At 44.2% G+C, this 6,071-nt stretch overlaps 1 long non-coding RNA gene across 1 annotated transcript in view; it reads right to left on the bottom strand.

Annotated features, from left to right (window-relative positions):
- Positions 1 to 626: 626 nt before the first annotated feature.
- LOC140597328 (uncharacterized) overlaps positions 627 to 6,071 on the bottom strand; it is a 30,708-nt gene continuing 25,263 nt past the window's right edge. Inside the window, exon 2 of the long non-coding RNA XR_011999194.1 lies at positions 627 to 3,085. This is a non-coding gene — a long non-coding RNA (uncharacterized lncRNA). The remainder of the gene's footprint in view (positions 3,086 to 6,071) is intronic.

Genomic DNA, 6,071 nt, shown 5'->3' with positions numbered 1-6,071 from the left:
CATTGACTGACTATAGGAACTTGCTAGCCACAACATGGGTGGGCCTCATCCAATCAGCTCAAGGCCCAAACAGAACAAAAGACTAACCCTCCCCTGAGAATTCCTCCTGCCTGACTGCCTCCAAACTGGGACATTAGCTTTCTTCTGCCTTTGGACCTAAGTTGAAACACTGGTTGTGTCTCGAGCTTGAGAGTCTTTGACCTGAGCTATACCCTCAGTTCTCCTGGTTCTTAGGCCTTCAGACTCAAACTAGTACAGCACCAGCTCCCTTTGGTCTCCAGCTTGCTGGCTTACCCTGCGGATCTCAGAACTTGTCAGCCTCCATAACCACCTTAGCCAATTCTTACACTGAGATATATATATATATATATATACACACACACACACACACACACACACACACACACACATCCTATTGATTCTGCTTTTCCGGAGAGCCCAGACTAATACAATCAAACTTGAAATTTCAGATGTCTGTTATATTGCTACAATAGAATCTATCTGATAAAAAACTAAAGGACTCTTGATACACCTTCTAGTCAATGAAAACATGTTAACCTTGACCAAAATGTAACATTAAATAGCCTTCAGATAAGTTCAGAGCAATAGTCATTCAATATCAACCATTTTTAATTTTACTTCTTTTTATTTTAATGAAGAAAGAAATACTTCTTATATAGATAAACAATTCTTTTGAGAAAAAAAAATGAGCCTGTATGTGCAAGAGTAATGCTAGGACTAAGTATAACACAGTGAAATAAATAAAGCAGGCACAGTACCCAACCTCAAAGAGCTTACAGACTAGGTAGGGATAAGCCATTAATCAACCACCAAAGAAATGGAAAATAACCTGATGAATGCAAGGACAATGATGAACATGGTGCTACTGGAGTATATAATGGAGAGAGCTAATCTCATCTGGAGTTCAAGGATGGTTTCTTGGCCCTGTGATGACTGAACAGAGGAATCTAGCAAAGGAAAAAGAGAAAATGCAAATGTAGAGCAAGTGGAAGGCACTCAGACATTTAATAGCTGGGTAAAAAGCGTATAAGCTGCAAAAAAATAGAACAAAAAAATGAGTGGCTAGGAGATGGTTTCAGTGAAGTCAAGGAAGAGAGTGCTTTAAGAGGGAGGTATCTGTCATCTGTCAACAACCCCTAATGCCACTGGGCAGATCAGCAGAAGGAGCTCCAAAAAGCCTGCAGTGCTTTAGTGACACAAAGTGCATGGTGGCCTGAGAGAGTCACTAGAAAGCTCAGGGCAGAAGCCATCTCAGTGCGGGCAGAGGAGCACATTGGAGGTGAGAAAACTGGAGACCTAGAATATCCAAGCAAAGAGGGGATCCCTGACGAAAGGGGATGTAGAATCAAGAGGGAACAATTTTGAAAAGAAAAAGTCTGAATATTTAATATCAATGACAATGATCATCAGTGTCAGAGGGTGAATATCAAATGAAGAGAGGGGATGCTCTACGTCCTAAGTGTTCATCAGAGGGGGTACACAGGCTTGTTCTTCAGAAAGAGGAGGGGACAGACACTTCTCTATGCCGGGAGGACGAAAACAGAACGAGTGCACCGATGAGTGAGTGTGAGTGTGTGCTGTCAGGAGCTGATGTGTCAGTGTTATTTACATTATCTTTCCAGTTGTTTACTGACATTCTAGGGTTAAAATTACCATAGGGTTTCCTATGGGATTCAGATGGTGTCAACAGAATTAAAAATCTTACGTGTGGCAAGGTACAAAGTATTTCAAGGGATTATTAAATGTCACTTTTGTGTACAATATGGCATTGGTCCTACCATGAATTGAAACAAAGCAAAATATATTTATAAAAGTTTAATATAGCATATAAATACCCAATAATGTGCATTTAAATTTAATAGAGAAAAAAATGAAGAAAGATCAGGAAAGCTGTTTACAAGCACACTACATTCCAAAGTCTACAAATGGGCCCATGGAACTAAGTCGCGGAGGGAAAGCTCTCCAAAGCCTGCTTGGTTCCATGCTGTTGCTAGAGGAAGAGTCAGGGAAACTGTCAGCAAGAATGACCATGCTCCTTTTTCTTTGCTTTTCCTTTCTGAAAAACAAAAAGAATGGGAGGGAGTGAGGGAGGGAGGGAGGGAGGGAGGGAGGGAGTGAGGAAGGAAGGAAGGAAGGAAGGAAGGAAGGAAGGAAGGAAGGAAGGAAGGAAGGAGAAAGAAAGAAGGAAAGCAAACCGATAGACAGACAGACATGTAACCCACCCCTAACTGTGCACAGCCATACATCACAGGACTTAGTTCACCAAAGGGAAAGACACAAGGAAATGTCGCTGTCATCTCTGCCCACTGAGATGAATTAAATCAATCGCCCATTCAATCCCGCCTGAAGGAGGCAGCTGAGCTGGGGCGGGACCCTGAGGCTGCGTGTCCTGCCCCTGAACAAGGGGCCTGGGACGTGGCCTGGGCGCTGCTGCTCCTGCTGGCGCTGCTCCAGGCGCCTGTGGACAGCGCGCGCCTGCACGGATCTCTGCATGCAGAGAATTCGATGCCTCAGGAAACCACCAACAGGGAATGTCACCTCTGTGACCTCCAGCTCTAGGAGCCAGGCCACCAGCAGCTCCGGGAACCCGCTGACCAACCGCCATCTCCATCTCCAAGACGCGTGGCTACAGCCAGAATCCCAGCAGCTGGGGGCTGGGCCAACAGGATCTCCAGCAGCTCAGGGTCCCAGAACACAACCCAGGCGACACTGGCCTCGGAGACCATCCCCACGACAGTTCAGCCACGGCCTTTTCTTATCAGTCACAATCACACCAGCTATTAGCTCTAAAGGAAATCCAGGATCCAGAGTGGATACTGGCAGCTCTCTGGGCGGTATTGTGCTGACACTGGGTGTCCCGTCGGTTCCTTACATCGGAGGCAGAAGGTATTATTCCAGAAGAGGCGTTCGATCACGAACCATTGGTGAACATGATGCCATCATCTAAGGAGGTCCAGGACCAGTGGAAGAAGACGGATACAGCCCTGTCAGATCATTTCGGTGATTCGGCCATGCACATAATATACAATGTGCTATATAAACATGTGGAGCGTCCTCCTGGTTCCTAAAGGGAAAACGGGTTTGGTTTGGGTTTTCTAAAGGAGTATTTGGAACATAGAGTTAATGCAATGGTTATAGTCACTTTTAAGAAATACACAGTAAGACAAGGCCTGCCCTTTCCTTGTATGGCACTGGTCACAGCAGGGGAGTGATCGGCAGACATGGTCCCCCATGGGTGCTGTGCCCTCCCTGCATACAAATAAGGCCCTCAGGATGCTGACAGAAACACCACACAGCAAAAATTATAGGAGTTCACCAGCTCGCAAGCATAACTTTAAAGCGTTGTGCCGGGTGCACTGCCCCCAGGGCCCAGTCAAACTAGCGAAGATATCTGGGCTTTGCCCTGCTAGGGAGAGCCTGAACTTTCAATGAGAGGTAATCTAAGTATTTTTTTCCTCTGTGTATTTCACTAAATTGGAACACTGAACAGTGTTTTAAAGATTTGGTTAGGTTATTGCTGATGTGAGACTAGTGTCACTACCAGAAATCGCTCTATTTCATATGGAACAGTTATTTTCTGTTTAGTGAATATTTTTAAGAGGTGTAAAGCTTTCTGCTCCTAGAATCGCTGAATGTCCTGTAAACTTCCCTAACCTAAGTTCCTCCTGTGATTTCCAAACCCACCCCACAAGCTAAGGCTGTGCCAGTCCATCCAGGGGCCGTAGGGCAGCACTACCTACACAACCCCTCAGGCTCCCACCTACATACCAAATGCTGCATTTTTGTGCACTGTTGATTTTACTCAGATTGGGGACATAGCATTTTTATACTACAAAAGCTTTGGAGTACATTTTTAAGGCTTTTAAAGATAAGCTTTTATTATTCTTCAGGCCACTGGTCTCCTGGGGGCGGGCACATGGCTGTATTATGGTATTAGAGAAAGCCCCATGTTGTAGGGACCCCAGGGCCAGTCAATGTAGTTCCTGTTACAAGCAGCCAAAACTCGTTCATGTTTGGTGAAAAAATGGTACTTAATCTGACTATATGACCATCCGACAGAGTGTTGCTATCTTAGTAAATTTCTGCTAATCCAGAAATGCACTAATATGTCCTAATGTCCCTCGTCTGCACTGCAAAGGATTTAAATGTGACTTGTGATCAGCTTTTGTGTTTCAGAGGATGCTAGGAATTTCTATGTAAAAGCATCACGTCTACGCACTGTGCATTAAGGCCTAGTCTGCTGAGGACCAGGTAACGCCGCAGGCCTGAGATGTGTATTGTAGAAGGAATCCAAGGAAGCCTGGGTGGGCAGAGTTGGTAACAGACCACATACTTGCCTGGTAGGAACCCCCACCGTTTCCATTTCTTTGTAAAATGACGATGCGGGTGGGGGGTGTTTTCAATTTTACCTTTTTCATCTCTTGTGTTCTTTGTGCTTCCCGGCTTGAGGTCCATTAGAACCCCAGAGGCAGGGGATCCCTGGGTGGCGCATCGGTTTGGCGCCTGCCTTTGGCCCAGGGCGCGATCTTGGAGACCCGGGATCGAATCCCACGTTGGGCTCCCGGTGCATGGAGCCTGCTTCTCCCTCTGCCTGTGTCTCTGCCTCTCTCTCTATCTCTCTGTGACTATCATAAATAAATAAAAATTAAAAAAAAAAAAGAACCCCGTAGGCAGCCGGATTCTGAGCACTCTGAGGATAGGGAACCACTTCATGTCCCTGAATACCTTTCCGGTGGCCTGAGGCCTGTCTTCTCCGTGTGGAAGCTGCATCGCTCACTTCCCAGGCCAACCACTGCTCCCCTAGTGCACATTTCACGGGCATAAACTCATTACCTAGTCCTGTTCACTGCGGCAAATACTCGCTTCTGTTCCCGCTGAGAAATGTATTCACTGGAAGATGCGTGAGAATCCAATCCAGGACTTTAGATAATCCAAAACATGAATCACTCCCATTCAGGTAAATGAGAGTTGACAATATATTCGTGAGAATTTTGTATTTTTAAGGAGAAAAATTTAAAGCAAATTCCTTTAACTCTTTTTTCCTTTTATTATAATGACCAGGTTTTGGTATTTAATTGTCACTGAGAACTATTTTTAGAATAAAATTTTGTTCTTCATCTAAAAATTAAAAAAAATAAAAAAGTAAATACCAACCTAAGAAATAATAGACACATCAGTCAGTTGATTATGCATTTAATTAAGAATAATACTCCTAACTCGGGGAAACGAACTAGGGGTGGTGGAAGGGGGGAGGAGGGCGGGTGTTGGAGGGGAATGGGTGACGGGCACTGAGGTGGACACTTGACGGGATGAGCACTGGGTGTTTTTCTGTATGTTGGTAAATTGAACACCAATAAAAATTAATTAAAAAAAAAAGAATAATAGTGTGTATAGTTTTGACATAAGTCAGCCATGATAATAATATATTTAATTACTTTTTAGACTCTTGTTAAACAAACTCCTGGGATCCCCGGGTGGCGCAGCGGTTTAGCGCCTGCCTTTGGCCAGGGCACGATCCTGGAGACCCAGGATCGAATCCCACGTCGGGCTCCCAGTGCATGGAGCCTGCTTCTCCCTCTGCCTCTCTCTCTCTCTCTCTCTCTCTGTGACTATCATAAATAAATTAAAATAAAATAAAGTTTAAAAAAAAGAAAAAAAAAACAAACTCCAAAAAAGGGAAGGCCACATTTTAGAACTCCTCTCCTTTTTTTAAATTTATTTTTTATTGGTGTTCAATTTGTAAACATACAGAATAACACCCAGACTCATCCTGTCAAGTGCTCACCTCAGTGCCTGCCACTCAGTCACCCCCACCCCACGCCCACCTCCCCTTCCACCACCCCTAGTTCGTTTCCCAGAGTTAGGAGTTAGAACTCCTCTTCTATTCAACTCTGTACCCTCTTGATGCAATAAAGCACCACAAACAGTGGCCTACAACTCAGTAACTTATCTTCCTTTTTCTTTTCTCCAAGCAGTCTTTTTTTTTTTTTTTTTTTTAGGCACAGGATTTCTTTTATTTTTGATTTTTTTAATAATAAATTTATTTTTTA

Source organism: Vulpes vulpes, unplaced genomic scaffold (genome assembly GCF_048418805.1).
Source record: "Vulpes vulpes isolate BD-2025 unplaced genomic scaffold, VulVul3 u000000682, whole genome shotgun sequence".
NCBI lineage: Eukaryota > Metazoa > Chordata > Mammalia > Carnivora > Canidae > Vulpes > Vulpes vulpes.
This window is presented reverse-complemented; position numbering and strand designations above follow the sequence as displayed.